At 37.4% G+C, this 14461-nt stretch overlaps 1 long non-coding RNA gene across 1 annotated transcript in view; it reads left to right on the forward strand.

The window, feature by feature from the left end:
* LOC114486334 (uncharacterized) overlaps positions 1-13086 on the forward strand; it is a 23499-nt gene extending 10413 nt beyond the window's left edge. The window contains exons 2-3 of the long non-coding RNA XR_003679924.1: positions 8230-8328; positions 13024-13086. This is a non-coding gene — a long non-coding RNA (uncharacterized lncRNA). The remainder of the gene's footprint in view (positions 1-8229; positions 8329-13023) is intronic.
* The last annotated feature ends 1375 nt before the right edge of the window (positions 13087-14461 follow it).

Raw genomic sequence — 14461 nt, forward strand, 5'->3', positions numbered from 1 at the left:
GGGCCCAGTTGCTCCGCGGCATGTGGGATCTTCCCGGACCGGGTCACGAACCCGTGTCCCCTGCATCGGCAGGCGGGCTCTCAACCACTGCGCCACCAGGGAAGCCCCTATCTAATATTATAAACTAATTTACATGTTGTCACATCTTTGTTGCTACCATAAAACTTGAGGGGATGTTGACAGCTTCATTCATTATTGTATCGCTAGCACCTATAACACTGACTGGAATATAAGCAGGCACTCAGTAAATATTTACTAAATGAGTGATAAAATAAATGAATGCATGAAAGGCCTTCTGGACCCAGTTCCAACATGTGTTTTTGGAGGCTTTCATACACCAACAAGCAATTCTCAGATGGCAGCAGGGTGTCGGAGAACTCAAATTTATTCTGACACTGTTTACCTGGAGATGGAGTCAGATTCTACAGGTAAAGGGCTCAGTCCCACAAGACAACTCTACACTTCAGATGCCAGTTGCAAGCCCAGGTTTTCACCTGTGCTTCTGAGCTACCGGCTTTAAGTTAGAGGTTTCCACAACCCTCTCCTCAGGTTCAATTAATTTGCTAGAATGGCTCACTCAGGAACTTAGGGAAACCTGTTTACTCACTAGATTACCAATTTACTATAAAGAGATATTAAAGGATACAAATCAAGAACCAGATAAGGAGATATATAGGCTGAGGCCCCAAACAAAGGATCTTCTGTCTTTGTGGAACTTGGGGCTCGGCACCATGGCACGTGGAAGTGCTCTGGTTCCCCAGCGTGGAAGGTCTCTGAAAAGGGCCAAAAGGCTGTCCTTTTGGGTATTATGGAGGCTAATTATACATTAGTTATGATTGACTAAACCATTGGCTAATGGTGACTGTTTTAACCTCAAGCCTCTCTCTCCTCCCGGGAAATCAGGGGGTGGGACTGAAAGTTCCAAGCCTCTACTCAAATGGTTGGTCCTCCTGGCAACCAGACGCCACCCTGCGGTGAGATCCAAAAGTCACCTTCATTAACATAAACCCAGTTGTGATGGCAGAAAATCCAAGGGTTGGGATCTGTGAGGCAAGAACTATGAATGAAGACCAAATATATTAGAGAAATATATTTTGGTCATCTGAATGAGTACCACAATTAGTGAATGCACTAACTTCTCTTTCCTCTTCTTCTTGTCCTTCTTCTTCTCCCCCTTCTCCTTCTCCTCCTCCTCCTTATTCTTCTTTTACTTGTGTTCTGCTTCTCAATATCTTATTCTGCTATAAAATGTGTTTGAATGGCAAAGTCACAAAGTCAATCCCAGTAACTCCCTTGGACATCAAAGGGTTCACACTTTCTTGAAAGATCACCTGAGGAGATGTCCTGTCTAAGAATTCACTGTCTACATTTTAAGGAACATCATTTTCTTAATTTCAATCTATAATTGCCTTAATTTTTAAGTGCTTTTTTTGTGTGTGTGGTACGTGGGCCTCTCACTGTTGTGGCCTCTCCCGTTGCGGAGCACAGGCTCCGGACGCGCAGGCTCAGCGGCCATGGCTCACAGGCCTATCTGCTCTGCGGCATGTGGGATCTTCCCGGACCGGGGCACGAACCCGTGTCCCCTGCATTGGCAGGCGGACTCGTAACCACTGAGCCACCAGGGAAGCCCTTAAGTGCTTTTTTTTTTTGTATTACAATTGATATGTAAGAGCAGAATTGTCAGTTCTATTGAAAATGAAGTTCCATGTCCAAACATTTCTCAACAAATTGCCACCGTCTTTGAGTAGATTTAGAACTGAGGAACATAGACTCAATACTATTTTCCATCTCTTATCTCTTTCAGGATGTCTTACTCTGATAATTCTCTCTCTTAGAAGAGTTATAAATTTTCCGTCTGGGTGTTGATAACTTATCTGAAAACGGTATGGTGCATTTTATACCTTCTGTGTGGACTTTTTGCTATTAATCTGTTCAGAAATTATTTCATATACTTCTGTATCACTAGAAATAAATGGTCACAGCAGTGTTTTGTTTTTTTTTTTTTTTCTGGTTTTTAATCAGGCCATCAGAGCTAGCTCCTTCAGTTTTAAAATACATTTCAATTTTTTCATTTTTCCATTTCTCTCCCATAATCATTTGATTGGTTATTAACTTGGGACCTCTTTTTCTTACAGTCCATAGTGCATGTGCCATCGCAAATGTTATGGAACTTGTGACACATTTGGGGGACAACTTTAAAAATACAACTCTTACACATTCCCAGTACAGAAAAAAACTTTTCTTCAGATTGACTGAAGATATTTCTGTTGGCAAATGAACTGCCTTATTTTCTGAATTTTTCTTTAGGTCTTAATGTTCTTGGTTGTATGTCTAAAATTATCACTTCCCTGCACTATTCCTTGTCTCCCTTACAGACAATTGATGATCTTTCATATAAACACCTTTTTGTTGCTGTTATTTTTAGGGCCTTTGTTTCAAACAAATGTAATCAGTCACATTTCCAGTTTCAAACAGTTTAATTCAAACCAAGTTCCAGGTAGTCAAGCACCATATACAAGAGATACTATCTTTTATAGGACTCAAAATTTCAATGTTTATCTTTCTCTGAAAATAAAGTCCTTAGAAAGGATCAGCTAGATTTGTCTCTGTCCTCATTCTATTTAGATCTTCCTTTTCCTGTCTATGAGCTTTTTTGTATGTTTTTATATTCCATGGCAATGGTTTTTTACTTCCTAGTATTATGGGGAGTTTCTACTCACTTAAAAATTGCTCATTAATTGCAATATATAATAATTAACATTTATTAGTACCTTGTTTCAAGTGCCTCTAGTTTGTAAATCATTTTGTCATTTCCTTTAATCTTTTTTACATTCCTCACAGAATATTATTATGACCTGTTTTATGAATGAGGAAACTAAAATCAGATTGGTTCAGGAATTGTCCATCATCAAACCATGAGTGCACAGGGGAATCATGTTTCAAATCTGAGCTTATCTGTGATATTTCACTGCCTTGTATGTATGATCTTCTTTAAAATACTGATTTCTTTCCTCCATTAAAGCCCCCAAATCATAATTCCATTGGTCTTGTAATTCCTATGACCCTGTCTAAGTTTATGAATAAGAGCATGCAATGCAGTAATTGCTGGAGATACGTCTTTCTTGTAACATTGTTGTGTGCAAATCTTCTATGTGATGTGAGTGTGATTGCAAGCAAACTTCCCAGGGTAAAGAAATTTGTTGCTCTTGTGGCTGAGAATACTCAAATTCAGTAATATAACTGAACTTACCAGTTAAACACCTCATGTTTTCCCTATATAAGATATTAATTCTCTAGTGCTACCACCTCTAGTGCTACCATCCCTGCTTTAAAAAATCCTATATTCAATGTCCATTTTTCAGGTTGCATGCATTCAGAACAACTTTTGCAATGTCTTTTTGAACTCTTTCCCAATATTAACTCTTATTCATCCAAGGTGCTCTGTACAAATAAAATTCTACAAACTGAGCTCAATATGAAATATTTCTGGCAAAATAAGGACTCCTTACAAGTTTGAGATAAATGTTAAAAATAAGGCAGAACAAATAAAATGAAAAGAAATAGAAAAGAAAAAGCATTGGAAATTTTGATTGGTGGTGAGGACTTTATTAGTCTTATCTGGAAAAATTAAATGAGAATTGTGAATCATGTTAAGGAGTGAATCATGCTATCAGATTATAAATTTCATTTTAACGATATAATATTTAATATAGTGTGGTGGTGGCTTAGGAATTGAGGGACAGATAATGGAGTAGCTCTAGAACAAATGTTAAAATCTCAATATAGGATTTAAAATATCACAAATTCGTAAGAAAAAGAGGTATTATGTTTAACATTGCATTGGAAAAATTAACTATTTTGAAAAAAAAAAGGCCAATTCTCAGTTGGCATTACATCTAAAATATATTGAAGCAATGAAAAGTTTAAAGGTAACAATTAAAATTATAAAATGTCAATACATATAGATATTTAAGATATGGAAGATGAGAACTTACTAAGAATGAAATCATAATATGTATGAAGATAAAATACATTTGCCTATTACATAAAAATTTAAACCTTTAATATATCAAACATTAACATTTTCCATTCTATTAAAATGTCTACTTCCTTTTACATCTAAATAATTAATATAAATCAGTAAGAAAAACAGCCAAATTTATGAATAATTATTTTACAGAAGTCATATAATTAATAGGTACATAAAAATCCAACTCAATATGAATCAGAGAAATGCAAATAAAAATATGTGTCCTATAATACCCTATAAATTGACACCAAGAAAAGTATAGTACTGACTGTTATCACTTCAAAGTTGGCATCACAAGGTGGCAAGGAAGATGGTAAAGAATGAGGTTAAATGCGTTTGCCAAAGAGCAGTGAATGTAGGAGAAAGTAAATACTTCTGGTCCATATAATTTGTAGATCTACCTCTCCACTCTTTCTTGGGGTAAAAAAACACAGGCAATTTCAAGAAAATTGAGTCCAACTTAAGACAGAGAGGCCCTGCGTTCAAAACACAGATATCAAGCTTTGGAGTGCAGGTGGTGTCTTAGTCTGTTCAGGCTGCTATAACAGTACCATAGACTGCGTGGCTTATAAACAATAGAAATTTATTTCTCACAGTTCTGGAGGTTGGGAAGTTCAAGATCAAGGTGTCAGCAGATTTTGTGTCTGGTGAGGTCCTGCTTCCTGGTTCACAGGCTACAGTCTTTTCTCTGTGTCCTCACATGGTGGAAGGAACAAGGGATCTTTCTGGGGTCTCTTCTTAAAAGGGCACTAATCCCATTTACGAAGGCTCCACCTTCATAACCTTATCACATCGCAAAGGCCCCACCTTCAAATACCACCACATTGGGGATTAGATTAATATATGAATTCTGGGGAACACAAATATTCAGTCTATAGCAGGTGGTAAGTGTTTACAGATATTATGTATATTATATGCATATATGTAATATATATTTACATTTAATAGTCTATAGATGTAAAAGCTATGATGATCTTTTAAGATTCATTGATGCCTATAAGTGCTCATATTTCATAAATGTATGCAAAGTTTAAAAATTCATAGCTTTGGTCAGAACTCAGACATACTAAATATCTTTATATATTATTTTAAATGAAAAAATTATGCTTAAACTCATGCATGGTTTTCCTTTTCAATTTTAATATAAACATGATGCCAGCTGATTAATTTAATTTTTCTTCCATAGCTTCTTTTCACATTTTAGTTGAGCCATAGAAATACTAAATGAATACTATGTATATATTTTTTAATGGAATATTTTTTCCAGGTTGTATTTCTACCAGAATCTTTTGTTCCAAGTCATTGAGTACATTTCATAAGAATGAGTCACTTCAAAATGAGATTTCTTGGATTATAAGCATAATGTCCATGTGTTTAGAAAAAGAGAAGAGAGAAATATTTTTCAAAAAAAAAAAAACCATATGAGTAAGTTAGCATAGCCAAAGGGCAGCAACATCTGATGTGGTGACAGTCTTTGCATGCTTCATGTATTAATGCAGTTTCCATAGCAGCCAACATATCACATTATAGTTGAAAATAATTTATAATTGCCAAGAATTCTTAAAGGGAAACATACCCAACTCTGATATAATATACACCATGCCTGCCTCATAGAATAAGTGATTAATAGTTATGAACATGCTTTGAAGAGTGAAATCTGATGGACAAATATGGGACACAGTTAATTTGCAGAATCATAGACTATTATAACTGGTAGAAATGTTAGAGGTCACCTGGTCCCAGCCCCTCACTTCACAAATGTAGTAAAGGCACTAAACTTGTCCACAGGGTCACATTAGATGAGCAAGAAGGTCGGTCATTTGTTTCCACATCCAGCACACTTGGCCTTTACACCTCTCTGTCCCTGTGGTCAGTTACTGCTCTATGAGATCCACCACCCCCTGCCTGCCTGAGTCTCCACACTGGTTAGTATGGTCCAGTCTTCAGAGGACACAGTCTGCACAGATCTAGTCATATAGAACTTCAACATTTATCTTTTTTCACAGCTGAGAATCTTCCTATTAATCCCACACTGAATCCTTAGAATACTCTTCTTCTAAGCTCTTTCAATTGTTTTAGTGTTTGAGGATGATCTTTGATAGAACAGGGATTTTTAATAGAACCTTCAAGATTCTAACTAAATTTCAAGTGACTAGGCATTATGTAAATCCAACAGGGAAGAGACTGTCTCCTGAAAGAGTTATTGTCTGAGTAGTCAATTGAAATGATGCAACATCCATAGCCCTTTTTCATTGTGTATGGTATATTTTAGTTTGGGGGCAATTTCATGTACAGATCTAGTTTAATCCTTTTTTAAAATATTTATTTATTTGTTTATTTATTTGGCTGCACCAGGTCTTAGTCGTGGTACACGGGATCTTCACTGAGGCATGCGGAATCTTTAGTTGTGGCGTGCAGGGTCTAGTTCCCTGACCAGGGATTGAACCCGGGCCGCCTGCATTAGGAGCACGGAGTCTTTATCACTGGACCACCACGGAAGTCCCTAGTTTAATCCTTAAATAAAGTCTCTTTGAGGAAGGTTAATCCGATTTTGCTGTTGGAAAAACCTGATTTTCAGAGATATTAATTAACCTTTCTATTGTGACAGTAATATTGGAGCGAGGATTTGAACTTAGGTTTTTTGTTTTGCTTTGTTTTTAATCAGATGCTTTTTCTATAACTTAAAAATCAGTAAGTGCTTTTGATCAGTCTTGCCCACTGGCTTGGTGTCATCTACCTGTGTGCCCTAGAATGAATGAAGCTTGGCACAGCAACCAAATTCTTACACAGGTTCTGAGATTTCCTAAGCCGTTCAAGCATGCCTTCTTGGTCCGTTTCTTCTGACTTAGCTGCTAACCTTGCCTTTTCAACTTGAGCCATTGTCTCTCAACTCTTGGCTGTAACACTGATTACTGATTATGACCGTCTTGATTTCATCCTACTGCCACATGAACAGACTTCACATACCCTGTCCAGGCCTGGTAGATAAAAACTGCTAAGGGTGAATTTGTTAACTGTGATTGGCTAGTGCTTGATCAAAAATAAACTGCTAGTGGCAGGGACTTAGCAGCTTGACATCCCTAAACTATAATATATTCTAATGACTTTTTTACTTTGTAAATCACTTTTTCATTATATGTCTGTATCCACAAACTATCACCATTACTCTTCTCAATCTCCCCATACCCCATTCCATGCACAATATACCTCTTATTTATAAAGCACTTAAATATTAGAAATAGAAGGCACTTCTAGAGATCATTAACCCTAACCCCACCATTTTACATATTATGATTCTGGATCACAGAAAATGTAAGGTCATCCAGGTTATTGGTGGCCAAGTCCCTGACAATCAGCTATCAATCTGTCTTCCTTCTAGAATATCAGTTTTTAATTTATTTATTCTCGTTGTTGCTTCTCCCCTTTCTACAAAGAATACATCAAGGATACCATGTTGAACAAAGTTTACAGATAAATTTTACCTTATCTAGTTATCCTGATGCCATCTTCCTGCCCAGAGTGTAGTCATTGAGAGAAATCATAACAACTCTACCAATTTACAAGACAGGAATAGTTATTCATATAAGTTTGGCATGTCTTGGAAAATTACCCAAACATTAATAATAAGTCCAAGAATGCTTTGGCAAAGAGTGCAGGATTTAAGTCTGCAGCCAGTCAGAATACATTAGCAAAGAACCAGTCATCTGATGGTCAAATTCCATGGACTTCAAATGGTCCTAATTAATGGTGCTTCCTGGACTTCATTTTTCATGCTAACAGACAAACAATATACCCCAAAGGGAAGGTAATAATATATCCCAAGGGGGAGGTACCCTTCAACACTCTAAACTTCATGAGTGTTCAATTAATGTGAATAATTGACTAATCCATTGAACATGCAAAGTAGTGGTAAAGGGTATGAGCCCTGGAGTCTAACTACCTGAATCTTATGTCCCTCTTACTTTTTGGAACTTAGACAAGTTACTTGTTCTCTGATCCTCAGTTTCCTTGTCTTTAAAATGGAGCTAATAATACCTCAGAGGATTATTGCAAGCACTAATGAGATATTTCAGGGAAAGTGCTTAGAAATTCTCTGACACAGAGGGAGCACTTGATAAATGTCAACCATTATGTTTAAATCATTGAAAATTTTCTTTTTCGTAGACATGTAACAAATGACAGATTCTGTTCTCTTTCAGAAAAAGGAATCCATTCATTTTCAGAAAAAAATGACAGTTTTTACAAGCACAGCCTATGTCTGAGTTCCAGCCACCACCTAATTGTGTGATCTTAGCCAAGTAAGTTAACCTTCCTGTTTCTGTTTCCTCCTATTTAATATAAGTATCATAGTACTTGCTACTTTGTGGCATATTATGAGGTTTAGATGAGTTACTACATATGAAATACTAAGTTACTAAGTTGGCCTATAGCTAGCATATTGAAAACATTTGCTTTCATTCTCGATCTTATGCATAAAGGATACCATCAGAATTACTCCAATCAGCAGACTTACTTGAATGTGAAATAAAAAGTTTTGCCAGCCATTTTCATTATTCTTTGAAACAAAATATTTTATTTTCTTATTGTACCCAATAACTATCACTCTATTTGACAGGAAATGGTGTGAGAAGAAAACGCCTCTAAATCACACTTTTTTTTTTTTTTTTAAGAGTCTCCTGTTGAATTACTGTTTTGGCCTTTCAGGATTGAATCAGATTAGTTGAATAACATGCCACCTTGCACCACCACCCAATTCTCAACCAGGTTCTCTGTAGAGTTGTGAGTTTGTAAGTAGAAGAGATTGCTTAAATTACACAAGAGCACAAATGTCGAGAGTGTTGCTGTGCCAGCAACATTTCTGGTACGTGGGATGCATCAGCCCTCTTGGTTCAGGAACTCTTACCACAAAGATTACAATACTCTGGGCCATGAAAAGGGACAGGAAGCTGTTGCTGTATTGCAAGCTGAATGAGAATGAGAAAGCAACACAACATCACTGATGAGTCTAGTTTTCCCCTCCCCTTAACCTTTTCTGCCAGGACACCTTGACTTTTTTTTTTTTTTTTCTAATATTATTTGGCTGCATTGGGTCTTAGTTGCGGCATGCAGGATTTTTAGTTGTGGCATGCGGACTCTTAGTTGCAGCATGTGGGATCTAGGTCCCTGACCAGGGATCAAACCCAGGCCCCCTGCATTGGGAGTGCGGAGTCTTAGACCGCTGGACCACCAGGGAAGTCCTGACACTTTGACCTTTGATTTTTAGGCTCTATCAGATATCGTGTGCATATGAATGTGTGTGTGTGTGTGTGACCTATATCTTAAAGAAAAGTTTAAAAGAAAAAAATATATAGCTCCACCACACAAGATATTTTTCTATTTGTCTTCCTGTTTGCTTCTGTATACTTTGTTACAGAAGTAAAATTAATATATATATGTGTGTATGACTTTAGATCATGATTTTTACTCTAAAAATATCATATTTTTACATGATATAATTTGACAAATACCAGGAATGCTGTCCCCTGCCTTTGTGTAAAGCATGGCCCTTTCTAGTTATTTTATTAATTTTCTTTCATAACTATTCCTGAGAAGAAGAGCAAGCTATTCTTTTAAATATATAGAGTTCCTAACACCTTAGAGACTATTCAAACCCTTTCATCTAGGAGTGACAGGAAATCTGGGGCCTCATGTTCTGACTATTTACAGGTAGGTAAGGAAGGAAAAGAAAATTAAAAGGAAGAAAATAAGACTAACAAGCAGGCAATGGGAATTATGAGTATTTCCCACTTCCATTGCTGCCCAAGCTGTGTTCTACCCAAAATATTTCCCTACAAGTCCAAAGAAATATGAATTTTATTTTCTCTTCCAGAGTGGAGACAAAATACTTGCATAGTTTGGAGTAACTAACCATAAATTACACATAGTCTATACTTACCCTACTCCACTGGCTATGCATTTGCCTGTCATGTGGTGATCTAAACACATCGTGTTTTCTTATAACATCTCTCTTTTTTTTTAATCCAGAACAGCATAGCAAAAGAATCATTACTTCTATGACCAATCAAGAACTCATCTCTCTATATAATATTTCCACAGGCTACTCTTCCAAAAAGAGAGAATCTGCTACAAAGTAGTCATGTATTGGCTCTGTTTGGGAACACTGTGTTGCCTGTGCACAGGGCTGAATTAGTGCTAATGGGAATGAGGTCATGAGTTTAATTCTCACGAGGCTTCTCTTTGTTCCACAGTTGCCCTAACCTTGCCTGGTTTGCTGGCTTGCAAAAACAAAAGGAAACTCACAGGCTCCTCTGTGCCTCCATATTGGGTGGAGAGCTGCTAGACCTAGACTTTGGAGAGTGTCAGGATGGATGGGACTTAGGGTGTCTCCTTGGGATCCCTAGTGACACACACATGCCTTGACAAAGGATTCCCTGTGACTTTAAGAGGTCAGAGCTGCCCAGCCTAGGGACCAGGCAAATTTTCCCAAAGGAACCTACATCTCAGCCACCATCCAAAAGGGACCCTCTAGGTCAGCTTTTCTTTGGAGCTGGAGTTTCACCTTTAGGAGCCCATAAGTCTGCTGCTTCCTCTTCTCTACAGGGAGCATTTGTGCAGGCTCTGTGGAGACATCAGCTTCTGCTTGTTTCTCGGAGTCAAAGGGGCCTTCTTCAAAGATCTAAGGGTCTTTTCAAGATCCCTTTTCACTTTATATTTCTTGACCTCAGTTTCAGAATTTGCTGGAGTATGCAGATGGTCCTCTTTTTCCTGTAAAGTGAGATATAAGGACTCTTTCCAGCAGGAAAGAGAGACCAGAGGCTGCGCTGGAGGGAGAGCACCAAATGTGAAGCTCCTCTGAAGAGGACTAGGTAGTGATTTCCTGGCCTTTCCCCTCCAACAGCCTGGACTGTTTGACTCACCTTCTGGGAGCCAGCATAGTGCACGAACACAAAAAGCCCTCTTCCCTCCTTACCATAGGGTTCTACATCTAGATGAAGCCCATTTTGATTATATCATTGTGTGAAATTCTCCCCTCTTCTCCACTGGGAGACGGGAGAACATAAGAGCCATGTACATTTTACTGGATAAAGAATTTAAAACTGATATGAAAAGTAAAAATATAAATGAGGTCATATACCAACAGTATGAATAACATCATGGGAAAAACTTATTGTGGATAGTCAGACATATTCTGTGAGAGATTTTCTACTTTGAAAAAAATTACCATACCAAGATTGTATATCCAGTCCTTTCTGAGTAAGGAGAGTAGTGAATAAAATTGAGGGAAGCCTCAAAAAATGCAAAACCATAGCAACAAATCATCATGTAATTATCATTGGACATTTTATACTGTGTGATCCAGATACTGCCAAATATTCCGGTATAGGTTTGTGTACTCACACAATCTTGTAAATAGAATGAAACATGCACATGCTCAGATCAACCCCTTAAGACAATCTGTGATGGAGTCTTGCCTACCATACTGAGTTAAGCCACATGGTACATCACTTGCCTCCTACTTCATACATGTCCAGGGTGGTCTTTGGGCCACTGTTGCTCAGGAACTGTGTACTATTGTCATCCTTCCCTTTAAGGCTGAGAGCAAACAATGTGCAAACCTGAAATATGTGCCCATAGACTCCAAGTTACCCAACATTTATTACAGCTAAACCAGTGTAAAGAAAGAACAGTTAGGTGTCCTAACCCTCACAATTCAAATTCACTGCAGCCTTAGATATAAACGAGAATGGCTGAGTATTGAAAGAGAAGATCATGCCATGAGAGGTTTAAAAATGCCCACCTGATCAACCCACCTCTACCATTCCAAATCGTACCAACTATTGTATCAACATGTTGAACATGTTGAACAAAAAAGTCTCAAAGCCAGGACGTGTTGAACAAAATTGCTGAGAAACAAATTAAAAGTTTAACTAAGTGGTTAAAAAAAAGAGTAGGCTTGAGTAGAAGATGCTGTTGGTAGAAGTGTGATGGGAACTGATCATAGTTTTCAGGAAAAAGATAAAATGATAAATAAGAGGTTAAAAGTTTAATACAAAAGAGAATTGATAGAAGGACCATCATCTATCACATTTCTTTAAATTTTCTGACAATTCCAACCCCTCCAGATAACTTAAGCAAGCCGAAGCCCAAGGAAGTGAAATAATTTGTCCAGGGAAAAATTGCAGGCATAGCTAGGTCTTAAACTCATCTCTTGGACTCTTAGCCCAGTGCTCTTTCCATCATCCTCTACTGACATTAAAGAAAAGCACTTTATCGTGACTTTTAGAAAGAATCTTATGACGTCTCCTGTGCAGTACTCACAATATATTTCCATATTAGTCTGCCTTGAGGCCTGGATCCTATCACCAACCAGGGTGTGCTTTCTGAGGGCTCCAAAAAGTCCCTTCAGAAGATGACACACTTCTGAAGATGATATTATCACAAGACATAAGTAGATTTTCCTCACCAGAATTTTGCAAAAGCCATGACTAAGTGACTCATCTCAACATGCATAAAACTCTCCAGCAAAAAAAGGATACATAATTTGCTAGTGAATGTTCCTTGAGGAGGGAAAGGGAAATTAAAAAGAGAATTCGGATAGGTATTTAAGAGAGATAATTTGATATAAATGTCGTACTTACATCTTTTAGGAATTCTGTTTTCATATTTCTATAAAACATGATTGATAATAGAGAAGGAACATTGTGGTGCCTAGTGAATACAAAGCCTGAAAATAAACACTTGTTTTGTTCAAACTGGATTGGTATCTGTTCTACATCTAATTTGTTCTACCTCTTGAATTGTGGGTGGGGCTAAAGCTGAGGTTCTAAAGCTTGGTTCTATTATTAAGCAGGAAACTTTTCAAATAACTTAAGATGAATGATTTTTATTTCTCATTAAAGAATTCAATGTGAGAGTTATACTGAAAACATATTTTTAAATGTTTTTTAGAATAGATTTGCTTTACATGTACACTACCCACTTTCCTTCTGCAGAGGGTCATTTCACAGGCTACGAGATGTGGAATTGCAAGAATACTGGGGTCAGTTTCATTCAGGCAACTGTTTACTCGAATTCCCCTGGAGAATGTGAGCCATGACTTGTGGAGATTTAAAGGTCAAGATCAAGAATGTATCAAGTTTCAACAGTAAATTCAGAGCTGGAAATGAATATTGCTTAGCAAGTGTTTGGGATGAAGTAAAAGGGGAAAAGCAAGATGAGCAGATCAGTTATAATTGCCTCAGCTGGGAGATGTTTTGTCCAACGGCCATCTTTAATGACTAGTGACTCACCATATATAAAGAGCTGAGAGTGGCTTAATGGTTCACCACTCCCTTTTTCCATCTCTCACAACTAGGTGCAGTATTTCCCAGACTTCCCATCAGCAACTTCTGAAAATGTACTACATCTTCTAGTGTTTTCTAGAGATAGGAAAGTTGCTCTCACACTTTGTGTCTGAATGTCTTTGCATTATGAGTAGTTTGCGCTAGCTATTTTAGCACACAACATCTGCAAAGTAGGGCTAATAATACCTATTCTGTCCAATTGTTTTGAAGATTAATAAGATAATGTACATACCACTACTATAGGGTTTGGCATCAAGTAAGTGCTCAATAAATGATAGATGCTACTACCAATTACTACCATTTACTTTATTCTGGAACTGAGTCTGTCATGATTCCCCTCATTCTATATCTTAAGTGCTGACTTCCTCTCTGGGATTTCTGGTAGATGTGGCAAGGGCAAGGACGTAAAGCAGAGATTATGCTCCCCAGGAATAACAGGAATTATCGGAAATCTGATTTCATGGATGTTCACAATCTCTATGATTTTGAAGGGGTAGAGGAAGTGGTTCCAAGTTATCCAGGGAATATTAAAAACAGTCTTTGTCTGAAAAAATCACACCCAAACCTTCAAAATTTACTCTGTTATTATGCCATCTTATTTCATGTTCACTACCTTCTCTATCAAAAAACTTCAGTACTTGACATGTAGTAGAGATTCAGGAAATACTTGCTAGAGGGTAGACATTCTCAAAGAAAGTAAGTTTTACTTATTAGCAGGCTAAAGCTAAACCACTATAGTAAGCTGCTCTCTACTGTGCTTCCTCTGATGTTGTGTTGGTCTCTGTGACCAAACTGACTCTTAAAATTATCCTTATCCTGTTTGGTTCTATTTTGAATGATGATGTATAGTTTGGTATCTAAATGCTCCTGGAGTTGTGTAGGTCTGTTCTCAAAACATAGCACCATCACTTCTTAGTTGTCTCTAAACAGCAATATCATTATCAAGAACATGTATACTTCCCTGACTTAATGTATGCACTCAGTGTGTCTTTATTACTATGAGAAGCAAACATAGCTGCAGAGTAGAGGCACGTATTTAATTAGCCTACCATGGCTTTCATTTGGGGAATTCTCTCATTGGTTCTTA

This window comes from Physeter macrocephalus, chromosome 5 (assembly GCF_002837175.3).
Source record: "Physeter macrocephalus isolate SW-GA chromosome 5, ASM283717v5, whole genome shotgun sequence".
In the NCBI taxonomy this organism is placed as follows: Eukaryota; Metazoa; Chordata; class Mammalia; order Artiodactyla; family Physeteridae; genus Physeter; species Physeter macrocephalus.